Genomic DNA, 11,009 nt, shown 5'->3' with positions numbered 1-11,009 from the left:
TAGAACACACATAGAAAGAAAACGGAAATATAGAAAAAAAAGAACGTGGGCTCCGCTGCATATTTACCTTCCAGCCGAGGTAAGCACACAGCGGCGGCCCGGTATTCTCAGGCTGGGGAGGGAGAGGGGCAGGGTTAATGTCCCCCGCCTCACTCCCCCTCCGGCAGCCGAGAATATCAGCCGCAGCTGCCCTGGCACTGTCGCATGCAATATGCGGCACTACCGGAGTGTCCTCGGCTCTTCTTGCCACCGTGTAGCAGTGGTGGCAAGGTAATACAAGGGGTTAATGGTGATGGGGGACCACCGCCATTAACCCCAGGCTTGATCATGGCAGCGTCTATGTGACAGCTGACATGATCAACCCGTAAGTAAAGTGAAAAAACACACACACCGAAAAATCCTTTATTTTAAATAAAACCAACAAGCCTCGTTCACCATTTTATTAACCCCCCCCAAACAAAGCTCCGGCGTAATCCACCGCTCCGACGTCCTGCGCTGCTTCCATCCAGCCGCGACTGTCACAGACACAGGCTGAATGAAAGCAGCAGACAGCAGAGGTAATTACCGGTCATTTCCCACGGCCGGTAATGTGAACTCACTGCCGACCGTGGGAAATCCAGCGATCTGTCCTCTATCTATCCCTCTATCTATTCTTCTGTCTATCTATCCCTCTATCTATTCTTCTGTCTATCTATCTATCCCTCTATCTATTCTTCTGTCTATCTACTATCAGAATTAAATGTATTTTTTTTTTTTTTTCTTCAATGTGCTTTATTGCATTGAATGCAATAAAGCACATCCCAACCCCCACGCGGCAATACCGCGAACAATACCGCGGCAAACCGCATGCGGTTTTCGGGTGCGGTTTCCCGCGGTTTTTTACCGTGGGTGCGGTAATCTTTGAGAGCATGCGGAATTTACGCAAGGAAATTTCATTTCCCAGTGCGCACAGAGCCTTAAAGTTCTGGACTCTGAGTTGAAGTGAACTTCACTGGAAGTCACTGATTAGCAGGTCGGGTCTCTGCCCACATGCAGGCACTCATAAACAGAGCACTTATCATGGAGGAAGGGTGGGGTTTTCCATTTATTTTTTGTTTGTACACACTACCGTATATCCGATAATGATAATGCTGCTGTTACCCCCAGTGAGAGCCACTCAAACTCTACAAGTGGCTGAGCACAGCAATGCAGAAAGCACCCAAACGCAAACTTTGATTTTTTTCCTTTTTGTGAAGTCTGTTACCGAACTTTAAAGTTTGGGTCTGGTCATCTCTAAGCAGGACCCCAGAAGGCTTATCGAGACCTACTTGGCCGAGCAAGCAGCGAATCATACAGTTGTCAAGGCTGAGATCCGGGCACAGCTTGGTGTAAATGTTAGTTCAGGCCCAGTGGGTACATCAGTGCTAGTTTAACCCAAGTCCCTTGTTATGACTTGCTGCACCCGATACAGAAGTTGCGGCCTGCTGTACTGTCTCCCACAGTTATGGTGAACTGCATAGTGGTTTATAAGTTCTGGAGATCCTTACCTCACCCCCTCCAACTCTGGGTAGGACAGGCATCCCCTAATAATGCGCTCTAGATGGTGGACCTTATAAAGGAGTATGGGGCTACTGAGGAGCTCCAGGGAGGGACTCCGGGGAAGGGTGACTGGAAAGTCCCCCACCCCCGACCTATCAAGCAGAGCCCAGGTGGGCCACTCCAGATGACTGGCGATCCCAGAAGCTAGGTCAAGTATGAGCTGAGTGATCCCATGGACACAAATTTTGTTTTTTTTTGTCAGCCATTGTATGCTAAATAGGTCTGTGCGACTGGCACCCCAGAGGATCCCAGTGATGAACATTTGAGTTGTGTTAAGGTAGAGGATGCCCCGGCTGTGGCCCTATTGGACTCTGGGAACCTTGTGACCAGTGATGGGCAGTCCGGCACTTTTTGTTGATCAGATTCCCATGGCTCCGCTCACCAAAAAGAGCCGTCTCTTTCGGCTCGTTCATGGGTCCCTATTAAATACATGTTCACCCCAGGTGACAGATTTAAAATTATAGTAACGCTGATAAAACCCCGCCCACACATGGCTAAACCCTGCCCACTTACAAGGGACCAATTAGATTGTTGAGTGGGTGGGGTTTATCCAAGGGTGGGTTTCAGCGGCAAAAAGCCGTTTAGAGAATTTAGTGCCTCTCACCGGGGATCCGGCTCCTGTCAGTCACAGCAGGGAGCCGGATCTTTGTGTCACATCGTTCGCGACCGACACATCACTACTTGTGACCTTGGTGCTGGAAAACCTAGTGCGACCCACCTAGTTCACTGGCCGGAAATTTGGTGTGTTATGCATTACGGGGACTTAAACGACTATCCCACCACACAAGTGATGATAAAACGCATCCGCTGGGAAACTATGTCGGGATGTGGGAGTCGTTAGAATCTGCACTGCAAACTGATAGGGTAGAGAATGAAGGAAAATCCCTCCTATGGCCAACAGTTATGCTACCCGGTGAACATGAATCATAATCAGTAAAGGCCACAAAATATTCTACAGAAGGGGTACAAGAGCCCTGTGGCCCTGAGAAGGAGGTGCTGGCTGTAGGGTTAACCTCCATTCTGGAGAAGGAGGGGGAGAAATCTCCCATGGAAATGATGGCTGGGGAAATGTCTTTGCTGACAATTTTGATATTGCACAACACAACTCCGAGGCCCTACTTTGTCCTGGGCTAGGGAAAATGTAAATCTGGTCTGTTTTGAACTGTTAATGATTGTTGTACTAGTTTTTATGTATACCCTTTTTCACTTGTAAAGCGGCATGGAATTAATGGCGCTATAATAATAACTAATAATAATTGTTGATGGAGAACCCCAACAACTTGGGGCAGATACCATGTTTCTTCTCTTTGAGAGAACCCACGACTTGGTGTATTGGGTCGACAATATACGGGGTGAAATGGTAGAAAAATTGGTGGTGCCACAGGCTTATCGCAGGCTGGTAATGGACCTGGCCCATCAATACATATTTACCGGACACTTGGGCTATTAAAAACCCCTGGACCAAATTGTGGGGCTGTGTAACTGGTCAGGAGTCTTCCAAGAAGTAAAACTATTGTGACTCATGTCCAGTGTGTCAGATAACCAGTCCCCAGCTACATTTGCAGTGCCCTTTTTGTCTAAATTTGTATCTTTAGTATGTCTCGGATGATCCTGTGATCGTGTAGGCCCTGTGTACCTTTATCTTGACACAAGGATTAATACCTTGTTGTTGGAATTTGATGTAGGCGCAGTCTGGTTAATAAGCAACTGTTTACCGGATACTTCCGGTTTCATTTCGGCTTGCGTTCCAGGCTCCTGCCTATGACGTCGGCGGCGCAGGTATGATGATGCGGCCGACGTGCATGATGGTGACGTCGTTGTTTCCGGCAATGTGAATGCTGGGACTGACGTCACGACGCTGCGGTGGACTTACTGCGCATGCGCGGCCCCTATAAGAAGCGCGGTTTTCAAACTAGCCGGCGCGGCACCTGCAGCTTGGCGCTCTTCCTTGCTGGACGTTATTTGGGGTAAGCAGCTTGGTTTATGAGGCTACTCCTCATGTTTGATTGGATGGGCTGTAAGTTATGATTTTTATTCCACAGTTCCGTCCATGGGGCAACTTTGATTGTATATCAGTCCAGTTATGATTACTGATATGACGACTTGTACCCTGAAATGACTCCCCTGATGATTCTTTGAAACGCGTCGGGAGGTACTGTGGTATGGTTCGAGCAAAGTGAAGGTATTTGTGCAAGACCTTTAGGAGGTCACCTGATTTTGAGCCATATCATTACATGCCCTATGAAAATACGGTAAGGCCGTTTTTTTCTACTTTAATGGTTGCGAACATTTGTTTGACCCTGATGAAGCGACCATCCTAGCTGTGTTTATCAATGCAGGTTTGAGTGTGACTTGTATTCATACCTCCTGTACTGTGTGCCTTATATGATTTGTCTGGAGGCTGTTAGTACACTCTCTGCAGCCCTTGACAGATGTTTTATTCTTTTATGGTGGCAGTCCACCTTTTATCCGCATATCTAATAAATGTTATATTTTAGGAGTTTTTCCTTGTCTTGACCCCTTTTTTGCTATATATTAGATTTAAAATTATAGTAACGCTGATAAAACCCCGCCCACACATGGCTAAACCCTGCCCACTTACAAGGGACCAATTAGATTGTTGAGTGGGTGGGGTTTATCCAAGGGTGGGTTTCAGCGGCAAAAAGCCGTTTAGAGAATTTAGTGCCTCTCACCGGGGATCCGGCTCCTGTCAGTCACAGCAGGGAGCCGGATCTTTGTGTCACATCGTTCGCGACCGACACATCACTACTTGTGACCTTGGTGCTGGAAAACCTAGTGCGACCCACCTAGTTCACTGGCCGGAAATTTGGTGTGTTATGCATTACGGGGACTTAAACGACTATCCCACCACACAAGTGATGATAAAACGCATCCGCTGGGAAACTATGTCGGGATGTGGGAGTCGTTAGAATCTGCACTGCAAACTGATAGGGTAGAGAATGAAGGAAAATCCCTCCTATGGCCAACAGTTATGCTACCCGGTGAACATGAATCATAATCAGTAAAGGCCACAAAATATTCTACAGAAGGGGTGCAAGAGCCCTGTGGCCCTGAGAAGGAGGTGCTGGCTGTAGGGTTAACCTCCATTCTGGAGAAGGAGGGGGAGAAATCTCCCATGGAAATGATGGCTGGGGAAATGTCTTTGCTGACAATTTTGATATTGCACAACACAACTCCGAGGCCCTACTTTGTCCTGGGCTAGGGAAAATGTAAATCTGGTCTGTTTTGAACTGTTAATGATTGTTGTACTAGTTTTTATGTATACCCTTTTTCACTTGTAAAGCGGCATGGAATTAATGGCGCTATAATAATAACTAATAATAATTGTTGATGGAGAACCCCAACAACTTGGGGCAGATACCATGTTTCTTCTCTTTGAGAGAACCCACGACTTGGTGTATTGGGTCGACAATATACGGGGTGAAATGGTAGAAAAATTGGTGGTGCCACAGGCTTATCGCAGGCTGGTAATGGACCTGGCCCATCAATACATATTTACCGGACACTTGGGCTATTAAAAACCCCTGGACCAAATTGTGGGGCTGTGTAACTGGTCAGGAGTCTTCCAAGAAGTAAAACTATTGTGACTCATGTCCAGTGTGTCAGATAACCAGTCCCCAGCTACATTTGCAGTGCCCATTGGAACCTCTGTTCATTATCGAGGTACCATTCGAAAGAGTGGCCATGGATCTTGTGCATCTGTTAAATAGGTCCACAAGGGGTCACTAGCATATCCTAGTAGTTCTTGATTATGCCACCCGGTATCCTGGGGTGGTTCCTCTGTGTCATACATCGGATAAACTCATGGCCAAAGAACTCATGGCCCTGTTTTCTTGGGTAGCGATTCCAACAAAGATCTTAACAGACCAAGCAATCTCCTTTATGTCCAAGATCATGAAGGAACTCTGCAGGATGTTAAATGTTTGCGCAGGTCGGTTTATCATCCTCAAAAATACGGCCTAGTAGAATGGTTGAACAAAACATTAATAAACATGCTAAAAAGGCCCGTATCCAAGGATGGGAAGGCCTGTGATCTCCTGCTGCCCTATTGTTCGGTGCAAGAGGTGCCCAAGACATCCACTGGGTTCTCGCACTTTGAGCTATTGTATGGCAGACATCCTTGGGGGTTGCTAGACGTAGCTAAAGATGCATGGGAGCACCAGCCCACACCGCAAAAGAGTGGCGTAGAACAAGTCACTAAAGTGCAGGAAGGAATGGAGATAGTGCTACCACTTGTTTGAGAGCATATGGACGCAGCACAACTGGCTCAGAGTCGGGTCTATAACGGAAGCTGGGATGTGAACTTTTAACTCGGTGCTGGTACTTGTGCCCACCGTAGACAGCAAATTACTTGCGAGGAGGCAGGGACCCTACTAGATAATAGGGTAGGGCCAGTAAACTACAAGGTACACCAAATGGGGCGAAGAAAACCAGAACAGATCTACTATATCAATTTGCTGAAGCCCTGGAAGGATAGGGACATCCTTGGCAGGAACAATCTGCTGCCAGCGTTTCCTGCGGGGAAGGCTCTGTTAACTCCAGTGGTTTCAGGAGAAGCCTCCGCCTTAGTAAAAATAGCAGAAACTTTGCCCCCTAAACAGGTTGAGGATTATGGTACTTTTCGACCCTGGACTTCACAAAGGGGTACTGACAGGTGCCCCTGACAGAGGCCGCCAAGGAGGAGACGGCCTTTGTAACTGACAAACGGCTCTATCAGTATAAGGTATTACCTTTTGGCTTACAAACGACATTCCAACGGTTAATGGATGTCAACCTCCGTCCCCATCGCCGATTCGCCTCAGCATACCTCGATCACATTGAAGTATTTAGTGCAGATTAGGAGAGTCACTTACCAAAGGTTCAGGCAGTAGTGGGCTCTTTCTGACAAGCGGGACTAACTGCCAACCCAAAGAAATGTACTTTAGGGGTGGAAAAAGCTCTGTATGTCTTTGGATGAGGAGTCATCAGACCCCAAGTAAACAAAGTAGAGGCGATTCAAAATTTTCCGTTCCATTGATGGAATGTCTAAAAGGGGGGGGGAGGCTGTGATGATCTGCTAGATTGATCAAGCTGAGGCTTTTGTGGCATTGATGTCAGTGTTGTGGGGAGCACCTGTTCTGATTACACCCGACTTCAAAAGAGAGTTCATCGTGCAGACAGATGCCTCGGAGGTTGGTCTAGGTGCAGTGCTGTCTCAAGAGATTAACGGGGAAGAGCATCCCGTTGTTTTCATGGGCCGAAAGCTTACCCCAGCTAAAGTTGGATACAGTATAAGTGCCGTGGGAGTGCCTTGCTATTAAGTGGGCACTCAATTTTCTCTGCTATTATGTGCTGGGGAGGACATTCCGCTTGGTGACTGATCATTCCCCTCTTAAATGAATGAATCAAGCCAAGTAGAGGAATGCTCAGGTCACCAGGTGGTTCTGTCCCAGCAAAATTTCAAGTTTACAGTGGAACATCAGGCACGTATGCTGCAGGGGAATGCAGATACTTTGTCCTGAATCCACTATGTCGCATGTGTCCACCATCTCAGGGTTGAACAAAGGGGAGTAATGTAACACAATGAAGTGTGGTGCCGGACGGAAGGTATATTTCTCCTAGCAAGTGCCTTTTCATACTGGTGAGCAGTAGGGAATGAGGTCAAACCTGTCCTAGACCTTCTCTGCTATGCCTGGTTTTATGGAGCAACAGGTAAGTTGCACAGCTGCAGGATTAGGACAGCATAAATAGGCAGCCAGGACTTCTCACTGGTGTGGGTATTTGGGCTGGAAAGCTAGAGCAGGTTTTGTGGTAATAACATACCTGACTGGACTAACACGTCCAGGACCTATGCTGTGCTGTTTGACAAGCTGGAGTTTTACCTGTCTGAAAAAGAGTATAATACAGGAGGTAACTCAGGATCAGTAATGTACAGTATGTACAAAGTGACTGCAACAGCAGTATATGAATGCAGCTCTGGAGTATAATACAGGCAGTAACTCAGATCAGTACAGGATCAGTAATGTAATATACAAGGTGGCCATAAAATAACCTAGGGTGTTTGGAGCCGTGTGCAGACAGACCCAGTGGATAGAATTCGCTGAAAATTGGTATGTATGCTATTCAGGGCATGGGGAAATGGAAGGCATCTTAAAAAATTTTTATACCAAGACTCCCCACCAGGTAAAAAAAGTGGTGCTGTACAGTGATCGCGCCTTGCAACTCAGTCTGCAATATGCCTGTCTCTTTGCTGGATCGTGTGCTGCCAGTGCGGCTGTTTTATGAGAATGTTAGGAATGCTAGCTGCACTGAGAGCCTTTCGTCGTTTGAAAGACCTTCACACACGTAGCGATCCAATGGATGTCAATTCGCTGAGACAGATGATGACACGTTTTGAGGCAACAGTGTTACTGAGCGTTTAGCCAGGGTGCGGGCGACAACCGGTAAGCAGAGAGTATGTGGAGGACATTGCCACTGCCTATGTGGAACAGGGCACAAATAACCCTGCCGGTTACAGCAGTGCACGCAGTGTTTGCAGACAATTGGGGCTCCCGTACAGCACAATGTTGAAAATTCTCTGAAAGGTCTTGCGGGCATACCCATACAAAGTCAGCCACCATCAACAACTTCTTCCTCATGACAATGATACCCGCATAACATTTGCATTCATGTTTCTGGCGAGAGTGGAAGTGGATGGCAATTGGCCATGGAATGTTCTGTGGTACGACGAATGGAACGGTGAACACAAAACTGTCGTGTTTGGGCTACCAAAATCCGCATGCAGTCGAGGGGGTTCTGCTGCATTCGCCAAAGGTAACTGTTTGGTGTGGCTTCGCTTCATCATTCATCCTCAGACCATTCTTTTACAAAGAAATGAGGCCAACTGGGATTGCTACCTGTTCCGTGACAGCAGCGAGATCCCAGACAATGCTGGAAACAGCGGCAGTGTCTTCAGACGACCACCTTCATGCATGATGGAGACCTCCTCGCATCGCAAATCGTGTGAAGAACCTTCTGCGTGCACATTTTCCCGATGACAGGATTTTGAGCCGCTCCTTCCCTAACGCATGGCCACCGCGTTCACCCGATCTCAATCCTTGTGGTTTCTGGTTGTGGGGACACTTGAAAGAGCGTGTTTATCGGGGAAATGTCGACACCCTGGCTGACCTCAAAGACCGCATCATTTTGGAAGTGCGCAGCATCCCACCAGACATGTTACACGCAAGCGTCAAGCATGTTCTGCATAGTCTGTGGAACAATTGTGACATCTCCAATTATCAGCACACGGTTTGTGGGCCGCTCGCTCACTGTACAGTGACACTTTTTCCCCTGGTGGGAACTTTTGGTATAATTTTTTTTTTTTTTTTTTTTTTTTTAAAGATGCCTTCCGTTTTCCTATGCCTTGAATAGCATACATACCAATTTTCAGCCAATCCTGTCCACTGGGTCAGGCTGCACACAGCTCCAAACACCTTAGGTATTTTATGGCCACCTTGTATGTACACAGTGACCACACCAGCAGAATAGTGAGTGCACCTCTGGAGTATAATACAGGGTGTAATGCTTGATACATAATCTTCAGTATATCACAAAAGTGAGTACACCCCTCAGATTTTGGTAAGTATTTTGTTATATCTATTCCTGGGACAACGCTGAAGATCTGACCCTTTGATACAATGTGCAGTGTCAGTGTGCAGCTTGTATAACTGTAAACGTGGTGCCCTCTAAATAACTCAAAACATAGCTATTAATGTCTATATCGCTGGCAACAAAAGTAAGTACACTCCTAAGTAAAAATGGCCAAATTCTGCCCAAAGTGTGAATATTTTGCAGCACTGCCTTACCTCTCTTGGGCATGGAGGTCACTAGAGCTTCACAGGAGCCGCTGGATCCTCTTCATCCTCCATGACGACATCACAGAGCTGGTGGATGTTGTAGACAAAAACTCACAGACTAATGGCAGAAGATGTAAACTGCCCAAGGCCAAAAAGACTAATACACTTCCAGGATGCAGCAAGACCTCCATTAAATGGAGACATCACAGGTGCAAAGGAAGATGGTAAGGCTATATGCACACGTAGCGTTCTGTCCCTGCAGAAATTTCTGCAGCGATTTGAACAGCACACATGCGCTTCAAATTGCTGCAGAAAGAGTCCTAATGAAAAAAAAGCTGATTCCATGCGCTGAGTGCAGCCCCTCCCATAGACAGAGTGGGAGCTGCAGGCAGAGCGCACGGAATAAGTGACATGTCACTTCTTAGAACGCACGCTTCGGGCAGCAGCCGAAGCGCTGCGCTCTAATACGCCACGTGCGCACGTCTCCTGCATAATCTTCAAAGATTATGCTGGGGACGCAGGACGCATGCAGTTATGCTGCGGTGCAGATCGCAGCGTAACTGCATACAAATACGCAACGTGCGCACATAGCCTCAAATTGCACACTTGTGGCTTGCATAAGTCACTGTTCACACAGTATCCGGTATGCAGCCCATTAGTTACACCCATCACAGTAGATGCAAGCGGGCTGCGCCAGTACTAAATATGTGCTCCATGTAGGGACAGTGAGTATAATATGCAAGGCCTAACATAAAGAGGCCTGGCTGCATCCTGTATAAAATATTCTGTGCAAAAGAATAAATAAATATATGAGGTATTGGTAGGTAATATGGCCATAGTACGGAAAGCCCACAATCCACGTCACGGATCCTCATTTTTGTGGGTCCTTACACTAATATATCATATATGTATATACATAAAAAACACCAAAAAGAGGAATATGCCATTAGTCTGTGAGTTTTTGCTTAATTTCTGGAGGATTTTTATTCCTCTTTTAGGTGTTTTTATGTATATACAATTTATACATGGATGTTGTAGACCTTGCACTCATCCACCTTCTGTGTGAGTAGGGCTCACGGATGCTTTATAGGGTTTAGGTCTGGAGACGCTTAGTCGGTCCAGCACCTTCACGCTAAGTTTCTTTAGCGAGGCAGCGGTGGTCTTGTAGGTGTTTGGGTCATTATCATGTTGGAATATTAAGCGAGGGATCCTGCTCTGCTTCAGTATGTCACAGGATATGTTGGCATTCATGGTTTCCCTCAATGGCCTGTAGCCCCCCACAGCTGGCAGCACTCATGCAAACCATGCAAAGAATAATTTAGAGGGCACCAAATTTACACTGTTATACAAGCTGCACACTGACACTGTACACTCCTTGACAGAAGTTCTGTCGCTTATCCATGTTATGTAAATAAAAGCTTATAACCTGACTTTAAATTCATCCATTGGTTTTATAAATTACTCTTTTGAAAGCTAAAACCCTCCCAAATTTGGTTTAGGTTATGAAAATAAAGTTGCTGCAAAGCTGAAATATTGATCATTTAATGAACACAGAAAGGTCAGATTTTGTCAAGACAAAAGTTTTGTCCCCCACAG

The sequence above is a fragment of the Anomaloglossus baeobatrachus genome, chromosome 8 (genome assembly GCF_048569485.1).
Source record: "Anomaloglossus baeobatrachus isolate aAnoBae1 chromosome 8, aAnoBae1.hap1, whole genome shotgun sequence".
Classification (NCBI taxonomy): domain Eukaryota; kingdom Metazoa; phylum Chordata; class Amphibia; order Anura; family Aromobatidae; genus Anomaloglossus; species Anomaloglossus baeobatrachus.
The sequence above is the reverse complement of the archived record's forward strand: the minus strand, read 5'-3'. Positions refer to the sequence as shown.